Source organism: Cuculus canorus, chromosome Z, assembly GCF_017976375.1.
Source record: "Cuculus canorus isolate bCucCan1 chromosome Z, bCucCan1.pri, whole genome shotgun sequence".
In the NCBI taxonomy this organism is placed as follows: Eukaryota; Metazoa; Chordata; class Aves; order Cuculiformes; family Cuculidae; genus Cuculus; species Cuculus canorus.
In genome coordinates this window covers 46,391,113-46,419,069 of record NC_071441.1, presented here as the reverse complement: position 1 = coordinate 46,419,069, position 27,957 = coordinate 46,391,113, and the positions used below count along the sequence as shown (strand labels likewise).

The window sequence follows — 27,957 nt, the reverse complement described above, 5'->3', positions numbered from 1 at the left end:
TACCCAGGTGAGGTCTCACCAGAGTGGAAGAGAGGGGCAGGATCACCTTCCTCAGTTTGCTGGCTGAGGGTATGGTTGGCCTTCAGGGCTGCGAATGCATGTTGCTACTCATGTCTAGTCTTTCATCCACCAGTACCCCAAGATCTTTTCCACCAGGCTGCTCTCAATCCCTTCATCCTCTGATGCCATCCACTGATACTGGGGGCTGGCCAGACCCAGGTGCAGAACTTTGCACTTCGCCTTGCTGAGTCCTGCGAGGTTTACATAGGCCCACATATCCAGCTTGTTCAGATCCCTCTGGATGGCATCCAGTCCCTCAGGCATGTCAACTGCAGCCCAGCTTCGTGTTCTCTGCAAACTTGCTGAGGGTGCATTCAGTCCTGCTGTTTATGTCATTGATGAAGGTATTAAACAGTACCGGATACTTTGGTTGTTCAGAAGGCAGCACACACTGTTGAGACACTGCATTTGATTGTTTTCTGTGGTGTGGGGTCGTGTCCCCTGAGAGGCAGGATGGAGTTTCTACATGTTTACTATTTACCAGTTGCTTCTGGTAAAAGACGAATCTTGTTTACATCTTTCTGTTTTCTTTTCTGTTTGCTTGTTTTGTTCTCAATGTTCCTCCTATTAATATGTCTTCTGGAACTGGCTGGCCTACTTTAGGCTAAAAATAGCCTTTGTTGCTGCTGCTGTAGCTCCATGCAAGCTACACAACACTCACATGAGGAAAGAAAACCTCATGCCCTGCTGAGTTTCCCTGACATGACAAGCAGGTCAGAAATCCATATGACTGAAAAGAAGGAGAAAAACCAAATTGCGCCTTCCTGCTCTTCTTCTGTTAGGCCTTCCTGATGGTGCAAAGTCAGGAAACAGTAGAAAGGTTTCTCTTCTGCCTCCTCTACATCCACCAAGGACAGTTGATGCCACTACTCTTACGTGGAACGTGAAAGAAGCAATGAAACTACAGGGATGTGAAGCTGCAAAGACATTTTCATGATAGTTTCCAAGCAGTCATTTTTCAAATTAACTTAAATTGATTGATCTTTTGGGTAAATACCAGTCTTTGGGAACAATGGGATTAAGGCTGCCTATGCTGTTGCACTGCTTAAACAAACAGGAACACCTCTCTCCTGCAACTGACAGGTCTTCAGTGGGCTGTGCCCATGCTCCTGATGTCTTACAAAGCAAAAAGTCTCTGAATAGACAAATGTATTTTCCTCTGCATTGCAGCAGAAAAAACTTAACACTTCTCAGCCTTAAGTGAATAACTTGACAGTACTTGTCAGCTTGTGCCCCTTGATCCATGTAGACCATGATGCACAGTGGTGAGACACAAACAGTCTGGGCAGTGTGGCACTCTGGCTGTGGAATTGGGGGAGTAATGAAGTACTCAGAAATGCCTCTGTAGCTACCTTGGCAACTAAGGAATGAAGTTCCAATGCTCCACAGATTAAAATTCTGTTTTCATTGTTTAGTCCACCTTGTGGGTGTTATTTTCTTTCCATTTTACAGTTAAGGCATCCTGACAAGAAGGGTTTACACACTTATGGAAAGCCACGACTCTATGCTCATTTGCAGCAGATTAACTCCCGTGTCACCTTTTCTTTGCCCTGCTAGCTAGGAATTTGGCTTACTTTTAAGTAGCTGGGGTGGTACAATTCTCACTTATAAAAACACAACTGCAACTTAGAGGCAAATCCGAGTCCGAGTCCAGAGGAAGCACTAGCTACTCTCTTGGTGTCCTCCCTGAGCTCACGACAGTTTGTTGAGAAAAGGTAGTGTCCATGAGTTCAGTGGCCCAGCAGCTGCTGCTCAGGTGGATGGGGCAATAAGCCATTTCCCTGTGTGAGCCCAACACCACTGGGCAGCAGTCTTGGTCAGCATCCTTGTGCAGTCTTGGTCAGCATCCTGGTGCAGGATGAGGCACGGGGCAAGGACGCACACCAGTGATGCCCAGACGCAGACCAGGGGCTGGATCCCACCCTGCTACTCTAGGCATGCCCTGTGCTCAAGGCTGCGAGCGTCCTCTAACCCCGAGCACCCCTGGGCTCAGGGGCACCAACAGTGCTACGGGCCACCCCCAAATCACCCCTCTGCGGTGTGACTTTCCTCCCCGCTTTCATTGTTCTCCCTTTCCGTGGCGGAGTGCGCAGTCCAGCCCGCGCGGATGCTGGGCGAAGCCACCGGAGCTGTACGCTCACCACCGCGGGGAACGGGGTAGGAACGGCAGAAGCGACCACGTCCATCCTCTGCCTGGCGACTGCCGAATTGCAGGTAAAACGTCCCGGGGTGGGGGGGTCCCCGCGGCGACTGGGAGCGGGGAAAGCCGGAGGCACCGGTGGCTCCGGCACAAAGGAGGGTTGTCGGGTCCGAAGCGGGTCCGGGAGCGCCGGGGAGGCGGCAGCAGTGCCCGGGGGGGGCATCCCTCTCCTCTGCCCGCCCCTGTCCCCTCCCTCCGCTCCGCAGCCGGAGAGGGGGGCTGAAAGTCGGGTCCAGAGGACGGGGAGGCAGAGGAGGAGCGGAGGGCGTGCGGGAGGGAGCCGTGCTGGTGGTCTTGCGGGTATCGTGCGGGAGAACAAGGGGGCGGGAAGGGCCGTAAAAAAAAAAAAAAAGAAAAAGAAGGAGAAAGGGAGGACGTCCCCGTCCCCCGCCCCTCTCCACCGCTCCGAGGAGGGCGGGCGGACCACGATGCCCGCCGCCTGCCCGCATGGAGACCGCCGCCCGTAGCGGGGCTGCCGCGCCGCACCGTGGGGTGAGCGGGGACAGCGGGGGGGATGCAGCCCGGGGGAGGTTGGGGGGGTGGCCCCAGCCCGGGGGATGGCTCAGGGGGTGCCCCCAGCCCGGAGGTGGCTCGGGGGGTGCCTCCAGCCCGGGGGGTGGCTCGGCGGGTGCCTCCAGCCCAGCGCGGGGGGGGGGGGGGGGGGGGGGGGGGGGGCGGGCTCGGGAGGCGCCCCGCACGGCCCTGGGGCGATGGGGCGGCGGAAGCCGGGGCGGCGCGGATGCTTTCCTGCTCCTTGCCGAGTCGGGCTGGGATGCGGGAGCTTACGGGTTTGTCTCCTGCACCTTCAGCATCCCTGGGAGGCCCTGGAAGCGGAGCCATGGGCCGTGCGGGGTCGATGCGGGGTCGATGCGGGCTCGCCGGTGGGCACATGGCGAGCGGAGGACGCGGGGTAGAAGCGCTGGGGCGAGGAGCATCCTCGCAGGCAGCGCCGCGGTGGCCGCGGCTCGTTCGCGGAGGGCGTTTTCCCAGGAGAAGGCGCTGGGCTGCCCCTTACCCCGCGGGTGCGCCCTTGGGGACCACCCCGTGAGAGCGGTGTCCCTCTCCGGCGGTGCAGCCCGGCACCTCCTTGGTGTGTGGGCTGGGGGTCCCTGCCCCTCGGCCCAGCCCGCGGTGCCATCGGCTGGGGCTGCAGCCAGCGCGGGGTCGGTCCTGGACCCGGCGTGCGGACAGAAGGGTGATTCCTGCCCGCAGCCCTCTGAGAGGCGGTTGTCAGCGCAGGCGGACACCGTGTTTCTGTTACTCCATTCTGCTACTGTGCTTTTCTTTCCGCGGTCTCTCGCAGAGCTGCCGAGTTGTTCGGTAGTTTGGGAGAAGACTGCGTGCTGCAGCAGGGCGTGATGGAGACGCTGCGTGCAGGGGAAAGATGCTTTGGAGCAGAGATGCAAAAATGGTCCTCTATGCAGTGTCACTCCCAAATTCGGATGTTTTGAGAGACCTGACCGTGAGTCTTTTGGCATCTCTAGATAACCTAGGTGGTATCCAAAGGAAAAAATGCAGGCATTTTGATCGTTTGTCATTTAAAGCTAGCGGGTGGCGAGGTGAGATTTCCTAGCTGACATCTGAGGTTGTACAGTAGTTCTCTTGATCCCTCTGGGTGAATACGTAAGGAATAAACATGTAAGAACGTGCACAGTGGTAGTGCAGCACATGATGTGGTCTTTGTGGGGGCATGAAGACACCTGGGCAGAGCACGGACTTCAGGTGACATCCTTCCTCCTGCAGATGAGATGGGTATGGTAAGGAAAAGCAGGTGTCGTGGCTCTGTCCTCAGATTTCTGCCTGTTTCTACCTGGGCACAAGGAAGGAAGTTATTTAAAATGTTTCAGTGTTTCACTTGGAGGTTTCTGCAGAAAGGATTTACTGCAGAAAGGGTTACCTCTGAGGCAGAGGATGTTTGATGTGACTGCCTTCAGCCTTCGAATTTCAAGATCCAGTTTAGTCTGAGGACACTGCTGTGGACCTCCCTCTTTTTCAGTCACCGCACTACTCTCAGGTGCTATTTGGGGGACACAAGGCTGTTTCTAAAAATAAGACCTCAGGGGAAGTCTTTTCTGCATTTGTCCATAGGTAAGTTTGAATATACATACAGGAGGAGAACCTGCTTTGGAGGCATGACGAAGGGAAGGAAAAAGGACAACATTTACATCAGCTAAGGATCTGTCAAGTACTGGGAGCTATGTACTTCCCTACTACCTCCCCTTATTTATTTGTATTTCTTCCTTTCCTCCTCAGCTATCATTGCTAGCTCTCACGTGCCATATTTCAGTGTTGGCTTATGCTCACTTCTGGGTGGAAGACCAGTCACGCTGAAAAACGTGCTAAACCCACATGTATCAACAGAACAACATTGAGTGCTATTTCTCCTTTGATGGCAGATGTGAGTTTGTTTCAGAATATGTAGACTTATTGGGTAAAACAATGCTAGTTGCTCATGCTCATTAACCTGTTGCAACACACAATACAGAATACGCTTTTTTTTTTTTTTTTTTTAATTGATGTGGCATCAGAGAAGGAGCTGGATGGGAACTGTATCCTTAATTCCTCAGTCATGCAGTCACATCTGCTCAGTTAGACAACCTTTTGCTGGGTCTGTAACCAGAGGTATTTTGACTGAATAGAGAGAATTCAGTAACAGAAGAAGATTTTTGGACTTTGCACTTGCATCGCAGGTGTCTTTTTTTCTGTTTTTAAGTATTGTACCTTAATTTTCTTTGACAGCTTTGATCTTCTTAAAGAACTTTCCATTTTTCTTTCCACTGCTCACTCTTCCCTGCCTCTTTGCTCAATGTTAGGAGTCTAGTTGTTTTGAGGGATTTTTTTTTAAATTGGAAAACTTCCATAATTGTTACTTCATCAGATAGTATGTCAAACTGATTAGCCTGCTTCTAGTGCTCTAATTTTTCTCCTTATTAGCTTCTGCAGCCACAAATGATTTGCAGTTCTGTAGAACAGCATACAGGAAGAGTGTTTTTCCAGTTGTATTCAGGAGGACGTGTTGTGAATCTCCTCTTGACTGGGATTTTATTGTGGATTTGTCACTTATCATGGAACTAGGCCTTGAATATATGCCAAATTCTCTAACAGGAAACTGCTGCATATCACCAGTGCTTGAAAGAAACAATTTTTTAATCTGATAATGCTGGCCTAGACGTACTGGTTGAAGTTACAGCTAAAGACTTAACTTTTAAGTTGACAACTCTGAAAGAGTAAGATGTGTCTTTGAGACTATTTCCCCTGTCATTGTTTCCTAAAAATAATAGCAGAACAAAACTAAATTGTGTAGTGCTGGTGCTAGAAGCCTTTGAGAGCATCTCTTTACTCTCCCTGCTGGTTTATGCCAAGCAAATCTGTGATACATGGTCAATTCTCCACTAGTTTTCAGACAAGGGTGCTGAAATAAGCTGAGAGACCTCATTCTGGGAAACTGAAATCAGAGTGGTTATTTCTTAGGAAATTTGAGCATCCCTGCTTAAAACAGCTTAAGCCTTGAAGCCTTTCCTTGGGTTTTAGTCTGTTCTTCCCCAGCTAAGATTTGTGTGTGAATTAAACAGGCTTAGATTCATTCTGTCAACTTGGTTTGCAACTGGGAGCTTAGATTTCCAGAACTTTCTGCATAGTGTCTGTTGTGGCTCTGGCTGGGGGTCTGTGATACTCTGCGCTTTGAATTTCCCTACTGTGGAGGAAATCCACACTCTTCAGAAAGCCTGGCTTGATGTTGCGTTGAGTTCTGCAGACTTAGCCCTGTACTCTGCACAGGCCATGTTTTCTTTCTTTTTTGATTTTTTTTTTAATCTGATCACACAGAAGACTGGGTGCAAACATCAATCTGCAAACCAGCTGGTTTTGGTTGGGTTTTTAATAGGTAGTTGTTTGGATAGGGCATTAGCACGAAACTAACAACCAACATGTTTATTGCTACTAGTGTGTGAAATTGGTGCTGCAGCTTGCTCATACATCCACTCTTGCTGATTTAGGCATTGTTTGCTGGGTTTGCGTATCCAGGGTGAAACTTGCTTTTCAGCGGTGCTTTTCAGAAATGCTTGCTTGGCAGCAGCCAAAAGAATAATTGTGGATGGCATTGTTGTTCATGATGCCTGTCCTGATTGTGCTTTTGATGATATCGTGCTACTATCCGTGCCTATTGGATGGCGTGATCAAGGGCTCAAAAAGGAAGGCTACAGAAGGCATAGCTACTCTTGAGTAATCATTAGCTGGGTTGTTAGATATGGGGTCAACATCGACCCATTTCCTCCCTTTTTGGAAAACCTGCTCTGTTGGTAGGCCTGTACCATGTGCACTGTCAGAAGTGTTGAACAGCCTCTCAGTGTTGTTGACAGCCAGAGTTCCTTACAGTGAGTAACTGCTTGCATCATCTGAAACAGTGATGAGGGCAATTCCGTGCATTTGTAGGGAATGGAGGGTAGCATCATTCATACGGTAGTCTTTGTTGTGCTACTTCTTTTTCTAATAAGCAAGTAGATCACAGTCTGTCTGTTCTCTTGAAATACAAGATAACCTCTCTTACCCAAGTTGCTCTCTGTTTTATTTAAAAAGCATCAAACTTTGCTAGTGCGGGGTGCAGGACATCCCATGACAGTGTCTAGTGTGTCTTGTGCAGCTGCCACCCTTTCTGGCTATAGTGGAAATCATATGGGAGCCATTGAGGACGTAATTAGGCAGAAAGGGGTGATCACAAGTGGGTGAAAGGGAGCAGAATGAGCTTATAAGACAGTGTTTTGATCCATTATTCTGAAAGATTCATGCTCCATTATTCTCATACCTTAACCGGAACTAGCTTCAAGGTGGATCTACATGCTAGTCATTGATTAACTGCGTCCTCTAGGGATTTGAGGACTAGCATAAATGTAAAGGCATGACATTCATCGCAAACTAACAGAATTCTAGCTGTGAGGTAGAGTTTTAAAGACACACATGGGCTTGGACACCCTTTGCATTTGGAGTAAGGTTTCCACTTTTCCTGTTTAAAACTTTTATTCATTGCCATACAGGGTGGTGACATAGCCACACATACTCCTTTAAGCCATTTGTTTAAATAGCCTTAACAATGTACCCCTCCTTTGCTTTTTATTTTCTCATAGTTGTGCTCTAGCAAGTGGAAGGCTGATTCTTTGTTCAGAAAATTTATCCTGTGGAGTAGGAGCTTATAGAGTTAATGGTTCTTATTAATGACTACAAAGAGGGTTTGCAGAATTCATCGCAAATGTCTGTGAGATGCTGGCTCTATTAATGGCTCTAAGTCCACTACGAGAATCTCAGAAGGCAGGACTGATTTTAAAATTGAAGTTGAACTCTGTGTAATTGCAAAACTGAGCCTTATTCTTAAACCTCTCTGAGGACAGATGCTGTATGTCTGAAGAAACATGTGAATCTCATGCCTGGTGTCCTTGACATAATTTCATCTGCGTGGAGCTGGTTGCCTGCTTACTGTTTTTCAAAGCTAATGGGTTTCTTAAGAAGCTGAGGCTTGGACCCTCTTAGAAGATCTACCCTGTTCAGTAACTCAAATGGGAGCATGAGATTTTGCCATTAATTTTCATAGATGTTTCTTGTGCAGGGTTTTATTGCTTTACTGAGGCACTAGTGAATTCAGAATCCTGCTTCACCATCCTTCAGTTTAAATCAATCAAAAGGAGAGGAGGAGAAAAAAATTCAACTGATGGAAACACATATACTGCAAAAGGCAGTTGTATCACATTTAGATTCTGCTGCATGCTTCTGTCACCCACGCTTGTAAAATACTCACTGACAACAAAATGAAGTACGTTTAATCTCCACATATACAATAATTTATTCTATTTGCCAAGTAATTGCTGGTAGCTGTTCTACGGTAACTTAGTTTTTCTGTGTGTTCCAGCCCTTCTTCCATTCCTTGTGTATGGAGGGTGATCCTTAATAAAGCATAGACTGAAGAGAAACTCAGTTTTTATTAGCTATTTGTTCTTAAATTGACTGAGATATTTAGCAAGAAACTTAAAAAACATAATTTTGCAGAATGCAGGTGGGATTTTTGGATCATCCCGTGAGAACCATTTAGAGGAGAAAGGAAAAGTATGGGAAAGTGGAAGAATCATTGTAAAAGCATGCCTTTTCTTCCCTAAAACACCTAAATCACGCTCCTTTGTGCTTCAAGCTTACTTGCAATACCAGTGAAACACGTGTCAGAATAATGCAGTTCTGTTGGCAAGGCTGTATTTGGATAAATGAAGCTAGAACAGTTTGCCCAGTCTCATGCAGGATTCTTGCCTTCTAACAGAGCAAACTTGCTATACAAACTCATACTCTCCTATGCTAAAACCCTTCCCTACCTTTCAGAGCGGCCCTGACCCTGATAATGAAGTGCTGTGCAAGGAGACCTGAGGACAAGCAGGGCAAGGCAGCCTACAAAATGCCGAGCTTTGGGATGACAGCCCAAATAGACCACAAAGTGCCCTTTTTTTTTTTTGTAAGGATCGAACCCACTGGCTGCTCTGAGCACAACTGTGCTCCTGATGAAGAGGAGGATGTCTTACCAGTCACTGTTTTGGGAACACTGTTGACAGGGGAGAGAAAAAACACGTATGCGTTGATTAGCAGTATTTGCACATCTTTTTGGTGCGACTTAGAGACATGTCAGGTAGCTTGAAATCTTTGCTAGGTTGCAGACCCAATGGCTGTAATCCAGCAAGCTGAAAGAGAACCAGATTTTAAAGAACTGGGTGTGTAACACTTGCTGACAGTGGATCATCTTTGCAGCTGGGATATTCAAGGATTTGAGTTGCTCATAGAAAGGGGTCCACCGTAAGAAATATGCGGTGATAGTTGGTATATTTCTTAAGAAGAGGACCAGGTCAGTCGGGAGACACTCGTCTCCAGTGTTACACTAACACTGGGCTGAGTCAAGGGAATTTCAGGTCTCCACAGTGCAAATGTAAGCCACAAACTGATGTAGGTTTCATATTCTTGCATCACTCAGCCAAATTAGTCTTGGTTGTCTTGAGAATACAGTAAATGTCATTTGGAAGGACATGAGAAGAGGTAACACAATTCATTGGTCTTTTAAGACATTAGGAGCTGGTAATGTCTTTCAGCAAATCAAATACCAGAAAAATAAAATACCATTCAAGAAAAACCCAGCTTCCTGAGGCTTTTATTGAGAAACTACTACTTTCTGGCTGTAGGGGTCTGTGTACTCTGAGCGCAAACACAGTAAGCAGATATAGAGTGGTGTCCTGGCTGCACAAGTTGCAGGCTGGTTTTCTGTGCCAAAGAGCATCAGGCAGAGGGCAGCCCTTTGTAGCACCCTGTGGTATTGGGAAAATTAGTGGTGAGTCATGGGTTTTGCATTGCAACCATATTGCTGATGTGAGGCTGCCAAAAACACAAGGGAAAAATCTTTGGTACACAATCATTACAGGCACTGCTACAGCAGTGAATGGAGGAAGGCCATTGCTTATGTGGGGCTGTCGCATGAAGTATATCTGCTCCTGCTCTCATGCATACTTTATGCAGTGACCCAAGTATCTGAGAAACAACTTGGAAATTTTCTGGTATCTTAGGTTGGATAAGGACAGAGGCAAAGAAAGGAAAGAAAATAAGAGGCTTGGTGATACTCAGCTTGAGCTTTATACAGGAACTGTAATGACAGTGCAGAGATAGCGCGATGCCACATTAATATGTCCTGCCACCCATCCTAGAGGAGCTATAAGCAAAACAGCACCTGGCCCACCCACAGGCTGTCACTGAGTTCAGCTCGCTCAGGGGATATTGGAGCTGGACTGCATATGACTTGCATCAGCTAAGAGATTATACAAGAGAGTTGCAGAATATAACTAATTCACAGGTGTTCAGCAAGAAAAGCAGTGTCTGTGCTACAAGGAATAATCTTTAAAGAGAAGCTTTTCAAGTACTATGTGCCAATCATTCACTTGTGTGATTTATGTGAAAGTGGAGGAAATTTTGGCTAGAACTGGTTGGTCTATGACTTTGTTTCTTTTATGCAAGCAGTTTCCATAGCAAAATAAAATTCTGGAAGATATAGATTTTTGCCAAAAAGTTCTCAGTTCTGAAAAATTTTGGCCCAAAGCACTGAGTAGAAATTATGCATACAAGTTTTTTTTTTTACTGGAGAGCTGTTTTTTTTGAGAGTTTGTTTTATGTTTACTTAAAATTGCAAACATACAATTATCCATCATTTTGAGTTGCATTAGGGTTTTTCTGTTTGTTTTCTGTGTTTATTTCCAGTGCAGTTTGGGTTTTTCTGTTTTTTTTCTGTGTTGTGTTAGTGTCCTGAGTTTGGCATGAAAGGTTCTACTTTTGCCTATAGTAAGAAGGGATGTGGAACTAGAAGTAACAAAAAGAGATTAAAGATATAGTGAAGGTCCCCTATGTCTACTAATTCTGTTTCTGTTCATAAATTGGGTTCTTATTGAGGTTTTCTTGAATTCATGGCTCTATGAAGGAAATAAAAGGTAAAAGGAATCAGGAAAGAAATTGCTTGGATTGACCCAGGCCATAAGTTGTTTTTCTTGCTAACAGGAAGTAAACACAGTGCCATATCAGATAGAATCAAGTATTCCATTTTCTTTGTACCATTGTTTTATGGTTTACTGCTTCTTTTTGTTAAAAAAAATAAAAATTTTTTACCCAGAGTTCAATTTTGATACAACCTGCTGGAGTTGTTGAGCAAAAGTGCGTCCCCAAGTCCCTCCCCTTCTTTTTCTTGTTGATTCACTAGTTCAACAGATTAGCAGTGGTGTGAATTGGGTGGACTGCATTTATCTAGTGTTGCCTGTGATTCTACAGGAAGCGACTGCGTTTGTCCCTACAAAAAGGGATCACCAAAGACAGGTTTTCTTGCCACTCTCTAACAGCTCTTGAAATAAAAGACTGAGAAGCTATTTGTTTTTAAAACCTGTAACAATCTTGTTGTCTAAGCATGCCATCAGACCATGTTTCTGGTCATCACAAGAGTCATGAGTAAGCTATTTTCATGAAGGAATGTTAATGCCAAGCTAAAGAATGAGTAATAGAAAGAGACCCTGGCTGGACTGGCAAAAAAAATAGTAAATATCAGCAACCTTGTCCGTCTGCTGACTTTGTTCTCTAAAAAGGAATATATAGGTCAAGAAATGGTAAATAAACTTGCTGACATCTTTTTCATACTGATAGCTCTGCATTTCCTGGCACGATAGTCTATATTTTCCAGTACATAATGATCTGCAATTAATTTGTAGTCATTTATCCAATCACATGCTCCTGTCTTTGAAATCAACACCGCTAGGGTGCTCAAAAGGAAAACAAAGCTCTTGAGGACAACTAATCCATTTTATGAAGGACTTCATCCTGTGATGCCTTTCAGCCCAGCAGCCCTATACACATTCTTTCAATGCTTAAAAAAAAATGTAACTATTACAAAATAACTGATGTTATTTGAAAATAATTAATAATGATAGTATTAATAGTTGAGACAAACTGTTTTCTGTCTCAGGTTAGACAAAGTTAACTTAGGGATGTATGTTAGTACCAGTCCTGGTGATGTGGGGTTATTACAAAGGTTAGACCATGTTGTTCCTTCATGTATTGTATTGCTCATTCATGTCCAGGATACCACCAATGTGCAGATCATTACCCTAACTTGCGGTGGAACTAGGCTGTGGGAGACACTTTAAAAATTACTGTGTTTGTTCTTCTTGGGAAACAAACATCTTCATTAACACTTACTAAAATTATTAATGTTGCCATCCTTTTATAATGTTAAGGCTTCATTTACCTTAAGAAGTCTTCCCTGTCTTAATTTATATAGTCAAGATAGTTTCTACTGCTATCAGAGATTTGGTCTGATGAATGTATCTCACAGTCCTTAAGATTCCTTTAAGATTATTTAATCTGTTCCAAAGTTCATGGGGTTCTTGGCTGAATAACTTTGTGAAATGGCCTTACAGATCTAGAACATGTGCACCAGAGAGAAGATCTTTAGTTGCGTTACTCCTTTTATGGGGCAGGAAAATACGCTTGTAAGTGTAAGGGATGTGAGTTCTAATGACAGGAGAGCTTCAGAAATGGTAATTCTTGAAAGAACAGAACATTTTGATCAGTAGAGGCTACTTTTCTTTATTGTTTTGATAGGTATTTGAGTCCTATATTCCTACTGAGTCCTTGCTGAGTCTTGATTCCAAGATGTTTTCCATGTTATAGAGGGCTAGAAAAACAGCTGTTCAGCTTTAAATCTTGTTACACAGGTCTCATAGTACATTTTACCAGGGAGTGCATGGAAAGCACGTTTGCTATTTGCAGTGATGTGATGCAGAATATTTTAAAAAACTCTTACTGTACTGTGGAACAATAGAATGCAATAATTTTAAAACTGCCATTCTTCATCCTTGTTATTCACAGTTAGGATAGATAGCCATAGGAAAATTCTAAGTAATGCTGCTTGTAGAATTTCATTTAGCTTGGTGCTCTATAGCAGAAGCCAGTCAATGATGCACGCGATAAAAAAAAAAAAGTAAAAAAAAAAGGAAAGAAAAAGAAAAAAAATATCTCTATTATAAAGCATTCAACAAGGAAAATAGAAAGGCAAGAATAAAATCTACAGTTTTGCGAGAAGAGGTGAATGAGTCAGGCAGTAAATGGTATGTTAAGCAGAACAGGGAGAACACAGTGAGTGTTTCAAGTAAAGCTCATATCAAACTGCAAGACAGAAAAGCGTATTTTGAGATCTGCATCCTGCACCTCAGTGAAGAAGTAGTGTCAATACCTAAATGGATTTTGATTGGCATTGGATGTCTCTGCGGGCAGAAGGAAAGAAGAGTCATAGGAGGCCAAAGTACTGGAGTCCTCATAGACCTCAGGCCAGTGTATTTTCTTTATGTGGTGCTTTGTCCCCTGTCAGCTCCTGCATCCTCTTGTAATAGAAAAAGCCATTTTTAATCCTCTGCGTGTGCCCTTTGCCCTGAAGGCAGATGTGTGAAGTGTTCATCTCAGGATTCAAACCAGTCACATTTATCTCCTTCATCCTTCTCAACAACATTTCATGCACTGTAACTGCAAGCTTTTTCTTCTTCATTCTTCTGCTTTGGTGTGACTCTGTGAGTCATGCAACTCTTCTTAGGTTTGCTTATTCATGTGTATTTCAGTGGCAAAGCCTTCAACAGCCTGGATGGCAAGAGTCAGGTCCTTTTCCGATTTGTTCCTAGCTTGGCTCCTGGAGGAATCTGATGTTCTCTGAACTTGCTTAGGTGTCCGGCTTTGGCTTTCCTTAATAAACTGGCTTTCTCAATCCTTCTTTACTTTTTCTCTTACAGTTTTGATTTCATCTGCCTGAGGTGGTGACAGAAGGAGGAAACTGAGACTTTCTCAGTGACTGCTTTATGTTAGGAAAGTGAACTACGATTACAAGCAAGTAACAGTTAAGGCATTCTTGGTGGCACTTAGAGGTTTAGAGTTCGTTTTAGTCCTTACTAGCCTCAGTGAGAGACTCAAACTTTTGGTTAAATCATCAGTGATTCAAGATTGGTAATTTCAAAAATGACTTGCTTTTACTCTTTCAAATAATTCTTGTGCTCGAAGACTTTGATGATGAGTTCTGGAGCGCAGGAGGTAATGGAAATATTTCTGTTCAGGTGAGTAACAGATGAGAACTAGAAACTAATTTTCGGAATTTCTGTCTCCATCTGCATTAGTATATCAGGAGCAGTTCATGCCCTGTTCTGTCAGTTTGCTGTAAACAGTAGCTGCACAGTTGAGCTGTGACAGCTTGCAAACAAACCCATAGGTGTATAGAAGGTGTAGCTGTTATCCTGAAAGTTGTTCGAAACTTCACATTTAATATATGCACAGTGTATCCATGTATGATGAATATGAGTTACCGCAGATATAGCTAGACTTTGAGCAGAAGGGCAGAGGCAGGTTATGTGATAGAAAGTGGAGGTGGACAAGGAAAGGAATGAAATGGTGTAAACGGTAGTTGCTCTGTGAGCATCACTTGTTGGTGAGTGTTAAGGGAGTGAAGCTTGGTCTCTGGTGCCATCCCATGTTCTTCATACTTTAGAGGCTGAGCAAAAGATGAGGTCCCCGCATGTGGTCCCAGGGTCTGTACTGATGCATCTGTTACACAGAATGTAGTTTCTCTTATATCAGTCCTATCCTGCAGAGCTGTTATATCAGGATTAAGGCCACATAACTTCTTTAATAGTGTGTCTACGGCACTTCTAAGCTCTTTTCTGCTTCTGCGCTTGGAACACACTCTTGGTTTGACCTCCTGTGCAAACAGGCAGAGAGTTTCATTTGCTAATCCTTTAGATACTGTAATGTATTTAAAAGTTCTGGGCCCCTCACTCCAAGAAGGATGTTGAGGGTCTGGAGCATGTCCAGAGAAGAGCAACGAAGCTGGTGAGGGGGCTGGAGAACAAGTCTTACGAGGAGTGGCTGAGGGAACTGGGGTTGTTTAGCCTTGAGGAGGCTGAGGGGAGACCTTATTGCTCTCTACAACTACCTGAAAGGACGCTGGGGAGAGGTGGGTGCTGGCCTCTTCTCCCAAGTGACAGGGGACAGGACAAGGGGGAATGGCCTAAAGCTGCGCCAGGGGAGGTTCAGGCTGGACATCAGAAAAAAAATTTTCACAGAAAGGGTCATTGGGTCCTGGAACAGGCTGCCCAGGGAGGTGGTGGAGTCACCTGCCCTGGAGGTATTTAAAAGACGGGTGGATGAGATACTCAGGGGCATGGTTTAGTGGTTGATAGGAATGGTTGGACTCAATGATCCAGGAGGTATTTTCCAACCTAGTGATTCTGTGGTTCTGTATATCTTGTCTTGTCTCAGTAACATTCTCTAAAAAGGCATCTACAAGTATCTTCCACTGAGGGACGTGTTTCTTTCTCGTCTCTGCCTGTGGTTCATGGTACTGATCTGTTGACAGCAGCCTAATTTGTTGCAGCCCAGTGGAGTTATACAGGTTTATAGCCAAGCATGGCATGTGCCACGTCAAATGTCAAATATAATCCTGTGCATGTAACCTAGGTTTTATGTACTACACAGCATTAGGTGGATTGAGTGTGAAAAATTAAGGCAAATAGAAGAGTAATTGACTTTTTCTCATTTCTGGTTTGGTGAGGTTAAGCAGTGATTAATGCAGGCACTCAAATTCTGTTTAACGGTTGTATTACTTAAAAATTGTTCCATTTTAGAAATCTTCATTCTGTTAATGAAGTCCTAGCTCTCAGCTTGACCATTGTTACAGCTCTCAAAATGAAATAGAAACAAAAAATAAATTGCAAGTGGAAATCTGTGGGTCTCCATGTTTCAAGTTAAATGCTAGATCTTTTGATGTCAGCTGACTTATGTTTTGGAAAAGGTATGCTGCAAGGGATTTCTCAGACTACGTTTCCATGTACTGTTGGAGTGTTTTTAATAGAATTTAGTAGATCTTTAATTCTCTTGAACTTAATACAAGGCTTCTACTGATCCAGTAGGATCAAGGTTTGACCAGTATTTGCAATTGCTTTAACACCCCAGAATATATGCTTCATCTTGCTTAACATAAAAATGACTGATGCCTTAAATAAATAAATATATAACTGGACTCTCTCATCTTGATTTGAAATGTTTCACAGTACAGTTCATGTATTTGTTTATAAGCGCCTACACTGTGCACATTGATACGCAATCAACACCAATTTATTAAGGCATTTCTGTTCCAGCTATGTATGTGTTTGATTGTTTTGAGTCCATGCTCACTATATGCTCTTTTTTTCTGTCACCTTTCACTTTGCTTTGCTAGCCTTATCTCCCAGTTTCTCAACCTAACAGCATGGCATTCAAGTCAAATTAGTTTCTCTGACACAATAAAAGTCTTGGACCTTGCTCAAATGTGTAGTCTTACATTGAAGAGCTGCTAAGACCAAGAAGACTTCTTCAAGAAACTTCACTTCTTGGTGATTTAGCCAGAAAGCAGTTAGTAGGATACATATTAGCTTGACAGAAGTGAAAGTCATGAGTACTCTGACGCACTCAGGTCATACATAAGTCTTTATCTCTCTGTCCAGGGACTAGGAAAAAGGTGTAGGTAAATGTATTACACTGCACTGTTACTGCCCACTGAGCACCTGCAGACTGCCACTGTCAGGTGGGATATTGAGTGTGATATGTGACTGCTCTGATGCCTATGTACCAGTTCCAATATCTGTAGCTGCAAGCACAGCTTATGTGCTGCTGAGTGGATACAGATCAGATGTCCAAACTACTAGTAACTACCTGCCTAATAAGCAGTCCTGAAGAGGGTATCTGGGAAGGTCAAACATAACGTAGTGTTTCTGAGCTTGAAGAAACCAGCGCCTTAAGACAGACTGCTGCAAGTGATATCTTTAGGCTAGATGTGAAGGGAGAGACCGGGCAAAAAAGTTAAAATGCTCTTAACAGAAGCAGTGGGCATGTAGCTGAGAGAGATTTGGCTGATGAATGGCGTTTGCAGCATGCCTTTGTCCATATGACAGGCTCAAACCCTCAAAAGTTCAAATAATATAAAGAAAATTAGCCTAGAAATGAAAAGGACTTATTTAAAATGTTAGTCTCACTTTGCTACCCACTTATTACTGTCATAGCATTGCTGAGTTTGTTAACGAGGTATGCCAATTATAGATGTTTTCTTTATCAAAACTGTAGGGAAAAAAAATAAGGTCAATTGCTCTTTTTTTTTTAAAGAAAAAAGTTATACTCCTTTTTAGAATGATTTTGAAAAAATAGGTTTTGAGGAAAGGGCAATTAGCACCATCAAAATGAAAAAAAACCACCCAACTTTAGAATTCTTTTAATGCATGCATTTTTAAACAAAATATATTAAACTGAAATGTAGTTCCCTTCTGTGCATGATGAAAAGGAAGAAATAGTAAGAATCTGAAATTTAGAAAAAAATCTGCCGGAAAAGTAGTGTGGCAAGCTGTAGGCAATCCAGGAGACTTCTAGAGTGCATTGAAGATAACTTCTGAATCCAGCTAACAGATCTGAGGGGATGAAATACTGAACCTGATAGGCACCAATGCAAGTGAGCTCATCAGTGACATCAAGATCAGAGGCAGCCTGGGCTGCAGTGATCACACACTGGTGAAGTTCAAGGTCCTGAGTGATATAGGACAGGTGACGAGTGTAGTCAGGACCCTAAATTTCAGGAAAGCAAACTTCCAGCTCTTCAAGGAGTTAATCGATAAGACCCCTTGGGAAATGATCCTTGGGGATGAGGGAGCAGAACAGAGCTGGCAGATATTTAAGGATGCTTTCCATTAAGTGCGAGAGAAATCAGTCACCAGATGTGTGAAATCAGGCAGGGAAGGGATGAGACTTCTTTGCCTCAGTCTTCACTGTTAACTGCTCTCCTCAGCCCTCCTGGATCAATGGCCAATGAGATGGGGCCCACAGCAGGGGAAGATCAAGTTTGTGACCACCTGAGGAACCTGAACATATATGAGTCTATGGGACCTGATGAGATGTATCCCAGAGTCCTAAGGGATTTGGCTGATCTGGTTGCTAGGCCACTCTCCATGATACGGGAAAAGTCATGGCAGTCAGGCAAAGTTCCTGGTAAATTGAAAAGGTGCAACATTGCACCCATTTTTAAAAATGGTAGAAAAGAAGACCCTGGGAACTACCAACCTGCCAGTCTTACCTCGGTGCCTGGGAAGATCATGGAACAGAGCTCCTAGAAGCTATGCTAAAGCACATGGAGGACAGGAACGTGATTCGAAACAGCCAGCATGGATTCACCAGGGACAAGTCCTGCCTCACCAACCTGGTGGCTTTCTACGATGGGGTAACCACATCAGTGGACGAGAGGAATGCAATGGATGTAATCTATCTGCACTCCTGGAAAGCCTTTGACACGGTCTCCCACAATATTCTTCTCTCCAAATTGGAGAGAAATGGATTTGATGGGTGGACTGTTCAGTAAATAAGGAATTGGTTGGATGGTCACATTCAGAGAGTAGTGGTCAGTGTTTAATATTTTCATTGATGTTACAGATAGTGAGGCTGAGTGCATCCTCAGCAAGTTTGCAGATGACACCAAGCAAAGTAGTGCAGTTGTCACACCAGAAGGACAGGATATCATCCAGAGGGACTTGTACAAGCTGGAGAAGTGGGCCTGCGTGAACATCATAAGGTTCAACAGGGCTAAGTGCAAGGTACTGCACCTGGGTTAGGGCAATCTGCAGTTTCATTATAGGATGGAGGACAACGTGATTGAGAGTAGCCCCCCAGAGAAGGAATTGGTGGTGCTGATTGATGAGAAGCTCGACATGAACAGCAGTGCACACTTAAAGCCCAGAAAGCCAACCGTATCCTGGGCTGCATCAAAAGAAGCGTGGCCAGCATGTTGAGGGAGGTGATTCTGCCGCTCTGTTCCTCTCTTGTGAGACCTCATCCTGGGGTGTTGTGTCCAGTTCTGGAATCCTCAACATAAGAAGGATATGGAGCTGTTGGAACGGGTCCAGTGGAGGGCCATGAAGATGATCAGAGGGCTGGAGTACTTCCCATATGAGGACAGGCTGTGAGAGTTGAGGTTATTCATCCTGGAGAAGAGAAGTCTCGAGGGAGACTTCATAGCAACCTTTCAGTACCTGAAGGAGCTACAAGAAAGCTGGGGAGGGACTTCTTACAAGGGCCTGTAGTGATAGGATGAGGGAGAATGGCTCTAAATTTAAAGGGGGAAGATTTAGACTAGATGTTAGAAAGAAATTCTTCACAATGAGAGCAGTGAGGCACTGGCACAGATAGCCCAGGGAAGTTGTGCATGCCCCATCTCTGGAGGTGTTCAGGGCCAGGTTGGATGAGGCCTTGACCAGCCTGATCTAGTGGGACGTGTCTCTGCCCATGGCAGAGGGGTTGGAACTAGCTGATCTTTAAGGTCCCTTCCAAACTAAACCATTCTAGGACTTGATGATTGTATGAAATTTGGTCATATGCTACACAGTTCTCTTTGATAGATTTTCTCTAGCAAGGGGTGTGTTCCTAAGTAGCAGATTACCTTTTTTTATCATATAGCTGTTACATAATTGGGTATTATCATACTGCTCTTCACATGAACGTATCATGTATAAGTATTAAGTCAGTTAAGTTACTTCTCCTCTAGAAGGCCTGTGATCTTTGGTTAAAAGTTGGGAGAATAACTTAAAACTTGCTCTTTGACCTTTTTCTGGCAACCCCATTAGGGATAGCTCTGTGAATGTTGTTTTCTGCTGCCAATCAAGATCTGCCTTTTACAACCACAACTGCGCATAAGCCTGCCTAGACACAAAGGACCACACTCTGCTGATACTTGCCTCTGTGTAATCTGTGTGAAGGCTTGTAAAGAAGAGCAGAACTTAGCCCTTTGCATTCTCTAATGGATTTCATTTGCCTGTGCCATTAATTCCCGTGTGCGCTGTGTAAGCTCAACATGCAGCAAAAAAAAAGAATAATTAATGTTTAGGGGTGGTTTTTACTGTCCTCCTCTCCTTATCCTTGATATTACTATGGTCTATTCCTCTGTGACCACTGTCCAGACAAAGCCACCTGAGAGACAGAGCCTACTGTTTCACCCCAGCTTCCAGCACCTAGCTCAGGTGAAAGTAGCTGCCTTACAGCAGTAGTGGAAGGGTCGAATGAAAAAGTATTCACTCTGCTACTTGGGTGGTTTTGAAGTACATCCCAGGATGTTCTTCAATCCCAGTTCAGGTACATGTCTGAGAGTTGAAGCTGCTGGGGCAGTTGATGTGGAGACAGCTTGTGGTTCCTGCATTTAGTTGTTCTGTGCAAAGTCTACACAAAGTCATGCCAGCTTTGGAACTAAGGCTGTAGTTACATTTCCCAGGACCTGGTAACACTAGTGAAAAGCTGATGGTTGAACTCCACCAGTGACCTGTTTTGTGGCACTGTCATTGGGTTGAGTGTATATATATATTGAGGCCCACACTAAAAAAAAAAAGGAAGCCCTTTATCCCTGCAGGCAGCCAGAGCAATCCAAAATGACTCAGGAAGAGGGTGTAAACAGTAGTTTTTACTAAACAAGGTGCATGCCTTAAAACACTGGATTCAACTGAACAAATAACCCAGAAGGATAGAGCACCAACAGGAAATACTGCTGCTACTGCTTCTGCTGGAACAGGCTGGCAATGACTGGCACCACTGCAACACCACAGGGAGCCCTAATGCTTCCTGGAGTCAAACCTCAAATCAAAACCAAACCGCCAGCTACAGCTGGTGCAGCTGCGGGCTGTAGCTTTTCCTCCAGAAAAGGCAGAGGAGGAGAGAAAAGAGAGAAATAGGAAGAATGAGAGATAATCACGACCTTAGGGACTCTGCGTGTAGCAGCATGGGCTTCTTTGTCCAGCGGGTCCAGAAGATGATGCATTTCCAGACACAACACAATGCAACACAACACGGCAAGACACACAAGGCAAGACATGAGGTTGCAGGCTTACAGGGGTATTTTTAAGCTCTGTGTTCCCTGCCCCCTCACCAGGGTCAGGTGAGAGGATGGACAACAGGCTCAGGTATGCCCCCCTAGGCAGGTCCAGACGTGCTCTCTAGCATGTCTGCTCTTGCCACTGTGGGGGCATCACCTGCTTTGAGCCATTAGTCCATGCCATGCCGGGTCCATGCAGAATACACGTAGAATGGTGATGGAGCCTTTGTCTGAGAGATGGGAGAGCTGAGTTGAACCTTCACCTGCGTGGCACTGCCTTGAATACAGGCTGTCTCAAGCTAAGGCAGCATGCAGTATGTGATTTCAGGTGGAAACAGTAAAGCCGTATTTCAAAAACCCTTTCTAAACTCCCCTTGAAGCTTGTGTGCTGTGAGTACACCCTTAGGTGTCTGGCCCTGCTCATCAAGCAGGAGAACAGCTAGTTTGAGGACACTACTCAAAGCAGCCCCAGCCCCAGAGCTCCTTTAAATGCATCTGTGTGGGAAAATGGAGGTGTTTGTAGGAATGGGAGCCCACTAGACTGTGTCATAGCTAAGCACAAATTCTGAGATTCAAAGTCAGGAATTAGACCTCAGCGACTTGCAGAGTCGCCCAAGAGCTTGGCAAATGCAGGAACCAGTCACCTAGAGGTGAGTTTTGTCCCATGTTCTATGATGTTTTAAGCAGTCAACAGCAGAGTACATAAGTCCTTGAAGGTCATTTGAATGACATTTCTGGCCACATTTCTTGGTTGGCAGTGAAGGCACCACTGGATGCTAGAGACCAACATTTGACTTACAATTCTGGATACCTTTGAGTGCATGAGGCCCTTGGAAGTCTAATCCATTATGCTTGCTTAATCTTAGAATAAATGTTTCCTCCTTTTTGGCAAGCTTCACAACTGGCATTGCTTTGTAAACTAGCAAGTAGAAATGCAGGTGGTTTGCTTTATCTATGAGGGAAAGCATCAAAAGGAGGTGTAGCTAATTTTGTTCCTTGGTGAGGACTTGAAATTTTTCAGTTAATTGAAAAAGCCCGATTCTCAGTTGAGAACAAAGCCGTGGCTTAATTGAAGCCCTGCAAGTTTAACCAGTAGCAAGTACAGCCCTGACCATCCAAGAGCCGTATGTGGCCATAACAGGTTTGCAAAGATGAAAGCAGATCTGGTAGTATTTTGGTGACAGAGAATGAGGGGGTTTGCGGAGAATTTTTATGACATATGGTAAATTGCTTACTATCCACTTTCTTACTCAGTCTCCAGGGAATCACTGCTTGATTTAATCACTTCTTGCATTAGGTTGTTAATTTGGCTAATTATTTTGAAACTTTCTGTGTTGTCCTAGCAAGACAGAGATATGTAGCATGGCAATGACTTGAAAGTCTATAGTTAATAATAAAATCTTATATCTGTGCCTAATCTAAAGTTCGAGTGTTGTTTGGAAGTGTGTTTGTTGGAAATTCAGAGTGTCTCTCTAAAAGCTGCTGTTCCATGTTCAACCTTCTTCTATAGCACACAGAGTTAAAGGAGCAGTTTAACCGAAAGTATTGTTTGTAGCTGACTGAGTGGTGTGTTAGTTGAGGCAGTTGCAAAGAAGTGAAAGAAAATCTCATGTTTCAATGTGAAATTCAAGCATTAACACCAGATCAAGCCTTCTGCAGTATACGAAGATAAGCTAGGAAAAACAAGTGGGAGAGGAAAGCAAGGATTTGATCCAGTCACATTTAAGGTGATTGAGATTAGATCACTGACTCACACAGGGCACTGGGTGATAAAATGCTATCTGGGGCCCGATATTTGATGCGCTGGTTCCTTCACTAAGGTGAATGCCTGAGGGCAGTGGTATGCACTTGGGCTATCCTCAATTTCAATTCAAGTTCCATTTCTGAGATTCAGTATCTTGGTCTCTGTCCTGTTATCCTCTTTATTCTTCTAACCATCCACCAGACTCATTAGATCCACAGAACTGACTTGTTCTCTGATCCGTTCCATATTAGCTGCAAAGCAATTGAGTCATGTAAAAAGACAAGGCTACAAGCTCTGGTTACTTGCATAGTGTAGAGGTAGCCTGGGCTGTGTTTCTCATTCCAATTGTGTCCGGATAGACCTGTGATACTATACAGAGGCCAGCTGAGCAGAAAACTGCTCCTTTTAAAAGTGACCCTCCGTTCCCTTATTCACACTGAGCTAAGTTGAGCAGAAAGGAGATCTCAGGAAGCAGTAATCTTTACCTGTCTCAGGGAAGGAAGGATAGATGCGATCATCAAAATAATGTCTTACAACTTCAGAGGCACAAGCTTAGCTACTAACTCCACCTCTGACCTTGCTAGGTTGTGAGTGTCCTAATCCTTCAATAACAGATGAGAACTATCTTCATAGGTTTTGCCCTCTGAAAAAAAGGAGTCGCTACCACTACCTTAGCTTGCAAGCACTCATGAGGACACATGGAAGACAGAATGTCTTCATACTCTACAGACAATAAGGGAGATGTAGATTTTTCTGTGGGTAAACTTGTTAGCTGCAGATTTTACAGCTTATACCTGCTAGATTTTGCATGGGGCACTTGAAACAGAGTCCGTTGTTTTTTCTCAGCTGGATTTTCTTTGGCTTTCTGTTTCACATTCTTTGGGGTTTCTGTTACTGAGCATTGACCTTGTGACTGTGAGTTAAAACTTGCTTAATATTACCCTCCTAGTAGTAGTAACCCAAGTATCCAACCATTGTAGCTTTAAAAAGAAACCCAGCTGCTAAGTGAAATTGCAAGTTGTTTGCAACACAGCTGGCAGAAGGTGAGGTTAAAACTCTCATCAGCCTCATCAGCCTAGAATCCCACTGACAGATGTAAGCAGAGACTGAAAGCTCTTGAATTGGAATATTGGAATTTAGATTTTCTGCCGCCTTGATCATTTTCTCCCATCCTAGCAAATAGGTATCCATCCCCTGCATAAGAAATAAATAAAAGCTAACTGCTTCTGCTGACTGATCTCCTGACAAGTTTGCTTTTGTTGGTGCTACTGCTCACTCTTGCTCTTCCTTCTTGTCCTTCTGCTGCTTGCTTCCAGAAACCATGTAGGCAAAACTCACTTGCTTTGCTGTTACACTGGGAATGCTATGTCCAAGGGAATTGGGAGTCAAACTCCTTGGTTTTAGCTGCTGAAATTGTCCAGGCTGGGGCTAGACCGCGGCAGTAAGTTTTTTTAATGAACACTGATGAGTAATCCAGACTATTGAAAAGTGCACAGTTGGCCTTTCTGATGTAAAAAAAATTGTGTGTAATTACTTTGGAAGAGATATTTCGCTTTCTTTATAAAGCATTCTGTTGTTTAAAACTTGACCATCTGAAAAACAATTTCCATGTGGAGCTGCAGTCAAGTGTTTTGTTGGTGCAGGATTCTTAACCAGACCAGATCCATGTAAAGCAGTAAGGCATCCAGGAAAGGGTACCACACTGCCTTGGAATGGCACATATATAGTACTTCTTTATAACATTCTTTCACCTCCAGACATTTCCGTCCAAGGACTTCGCAAGTTGGATGTGATTTCTGTGTACAGAGGAGAAAAGCAAGCATATTTTTACTAGGCTTTAATTCAGTAAAGAGAGAATCACATGAGCAGAGAGAGACAGGGAAATAGCTGAAGCAAATTTATCTTCAGATTGGAGGTGACATCCATGAAGAAAGTTTTGTGCTTTTTTTGCCTGGCTAAGCTTTGCCTACCAATGTCTTTGAAGCATTAACCCCAACTAAAAGGTTCTGTGGGAAACCTTTTGTTCTGTGTTAAGAAATACTAATGAGGATATGAACTTACTGTTTTGTCCCTCTTCAGAGGGTTTGCTTGCTGCAGACATGGGAGGAAAGCTGTCAGCAGAGGTTTGTAACCCTGGGAAGGAAGCAAGCACCTCCTGCTTACAAGATGTTTATGTTATCTTGCTGTTAGGGAGTCATAGGCATGAGATAAGCAGCAGCTAACATTTCCAGTGTCAGAAAAGGCAGACAGCTTGTAAATGGCGTGACATTTGGGCAAAGGACCTGTTTGTGCTCTTAGCTGGGATCTAAGTTAAGAAGAGCAGCCTTGTGTGCAAATTCAAAATAGGGTTATAAGAGTGTCTGTCAGGGTGAACTTTTCTTAGGTGCAGTGATTCCTAAGGCTCTGTGGAGAAATAAGTTTAATGTTTGCACATATGAAAGTGTTCTTGTTTTCTCGTGTTTTGAGTGCTTATGCCTGGAGCTTCAGTATGATGCATCTCTAATTGCCATCCCCACCTTGTTCTTCAGATCACAAAAACCCTGTCCTACAATCCACAACCAGGAGTATGTAATCACCTTTGATGTGACCTCTTTATAAACAAATCCCAAGTGAATCGAGGCCAGCCTGAATTACAGCCAAAGACCAAATCCTCAGAATAGAGCACTGGTTATTCTGCTTAGATCTTAGTTTCTGGTTGGCATTTGCAATAGTAGCAGTAACAAAAAGGTTTTCTTCTCTCTTTTTCAAAATTCTATATGTCTGAAAAGCTTTGTAAATCATTTGTGTTTAAAGACAGGCCTTTCAGATCAAACAATGAGAGCTGAAATCTACTTAGAAACTGTTTGCTGCGGACTCACAGCCTTGTGATTGTGCAAAAGCCTGCCTGTAGTCTTGGAGTCATTATTTCATCAACAGTAGCAAGAAGTGCTTTGAGGTCTGTGTTGCTACACACAGCACTGTCACTTAAGCATGTGCATGGAGCTTTGTGGGCAACATTTTCTGAAGCATCCAGCCTTGGCATAACCTTCCTTGCATAGCAACCAATGGCACAATTTGTATGGGTGACAATGAATGAAGAGTTTAAGCCTAGTGCTGTAGAAGATCCTATGTACAGAAGTATCATCGCAATAGGGAAGCATTGTCGCTGTCAAACTGTCCGATTCTTAACCATTCATAAGGGAAGACTGAACCAAGTTCTCAGGCATCATAGCAACAGACTAGAGAGAGAGAGAGAGAAAGATCTGAAATCCCTGTGTGGTAAATGCAGTAGCCACAATATTGTGAAAAGAAAGAACTCTGACAGAAGGTATTCATTGTCAAGTATTACCATAAAATATTATGGTGCTTAGACAATGGCATACTGAGATGCTAATGATATATAAGGTTTAACAAACTACTCGAACCACATCCCAGCTTCAAACTTTGTGATGGTATTGCTGGACCTAAATGGCATCAAAACTATGATTTGGATTAGTTTTGGATATTATGGTTCTTGGATTAGTGAGCTTTGCAAGTGGCAGAGCTAGCAAAACCGAGGACAGTACTGTCATCTTCTGTTAGTTTTAACTGCCTTTTCTTTGAGATTTAACAGTGAGAGATATTTTATTTATATTAATCATCCTTTGCAGTGCTGAAAATTGTATTTGGTTTGAGAGAGGAGTTCTTCAGGGCAATTCAAACTCACTCATTGTACAGTCTTAGCCTTACTGTTGGTATCAGTCCAGGTGCTCCATAAGCTTGTGTTGCATATCATCTTGCTTTTAATACCACACAAGAGTCTTTTGTGAATAAAGCCACAGTGTTAATCCATTCCTTGGCTTTTCAAGTGCCTGTTGCAATGTGAATCCTGAATAGAAGACCCCAGTTCTCTTGAGATCAATGAATGAGGCCAAAAGCAAAACCTCCAGGCTCCTCTGCAATCCTCATTAGGGCAACACAGGCATCACAAGCCTCCATGGGTACAGATCAGGCAGAGCAGTTGCCTCACTGGCTGCAGCCCTTTTTTTTGACCAGTTCTACCTTCTGCAAATCTGCAGCTCTTGTTCACCTGCCTGCTCACACCAGCATATTTTTTTTTCAAATCCAGCAGCTGTGCAGTGTCTCTTTTTTAATGGCAGAGTCATAACTTTAGTTGTCTTTTTTTTTCTTGTTGAACATAGCAGAAACTCAGAATATCTTCAGCATCAATAGAAAGAAAATTATCAATAAGTCTGTGCCTTGAAGACATGTTGCCAGTTTATCCTTATTCTAACGTAGTTCCATCTTGCGGAGCTGAAAGAGAACAAGTGTGTTTTTTTACCTGTCCTGCCTTCAGCTGGGGGAAGGATGTCCTGGGACCAGTGGATCCCATTATTACCAATGGGATAAGATTGAGAGGGCTGGGGTAGGCTGCCTGCCTTTCTCTCCCCATGAGGGCTGACAGGGAGTATGGATATGAATCAATGCCCTCAAAATCTAAGCCCAGGGAGTGAGTAGGTCAGGAACTGCTGATTCCTCCTCCTGCTGGGATCTGACCTAAGCACAAATAGCTCCATGCTTTACTACCTGACAAAACTATGCTAACATCCTTTGCAGGCAAGTCTTGCAACGCTCAGCTTCGTTTTTTTCCTTCCTTTCTCTGCCTCCATCACATCCTTTGTAATATCTAAGTAAATGTGTCAGTCCCAACTCAGTTTCAGGATCTCTGCTGAAGGGAGAGCAGTGTATCTACTGGGGGATGCTCAGGGCTTGTTATGTCTGGTTCCAGTTGGCTTCAGACTTGGCAGTGGGTCCTTGAAGCCATCTGGAACTGGCCGTAACCAACCCAGCCCTTCAGCTACAGTTGCAGCTGCCAAAACATATGGAAGAAAGGGCAAAGCCGCCAGATGAACAGAGGAGTGACGCAAAAAGAGGGAGCGGAGATGGAAGAAGTAAGTAGGGCAGGGGCATCAAGTAGTGCTCGGGGATGAAACAGATCTGTCCTGCTGACTGTGGAGAGCCCAGGCTGGGACAGTTTTCCTGACAGATATTGCAGCTTGTGGGAAGAGCCCGGAGCAGAGGGAAAGTGAGCAAGAAGGAGTGGCAGAGAGAAACCGCCATGTTCTGACCACCTCTTGCTGCTCCATCAGGGGTGTTTGGGAAGGTGTTGGTTTGTTTTTCTTAGGTTCTCATCACCTGAGTCTGTTTTACCTGGCAAATTGATTTCCCCCAAGTCAAGTCTGTTTTGACCACAACTGTAATTGGTAAGCAATCTCCTTGTCTTTGCCTTGACCTATGACATTTCTCATCCCATTTTCTCCCTCTGTCCCAGTGAGGAGGGGTAGTGATTGCAAAGCTGGATGGGAACTTGACCGTCAGCCAAGGTTAACTTGTCACAATACTCTGCCAAGGAAGCATTTTTAAGCCTCTAAATAAATATCTTTTTCATTCTTAAGAACTCTGTTAGGATACTGTAAAAAAAATCTGATTTCAGATTTTCTTTAGCAGTAGGAAAAAACAACCTCAACCAAGCAAAAAACCGCT

At 44.0% G+C, this 27,957-nt stretch overlaps 1 protein-coding gene across 3 annotated transcripts in view; it reads left to right on the top strand.

Moving 5' to 3' along the window:
* Positions 1–2,124: 2,124 nt before the first annotated feature.
* The window catches only part of PLPPR1 (phospholipid phosphatase related 1), a 126,978-nt gene continuing 101,145 nt past the window's right edge, over positions 2,125–27,957 (top strand). Inside the window, exon 1 of one of the 3 annotated variants that reach the window (XM_054054423.1) lies at positions 2,125–2,274. The gene's annotated coding sequence lies outside the window, so the exon portion shown is untranslated. Of the gene's footprint in view, positions 2,275–2,539; positions 2,561–2,617; positions 2,753–27,957 lie in introns of those variants that run through there. The other 2 variants (XM_054054425.1, XM_054054422.1) reach the window with 2 other exon arrangements.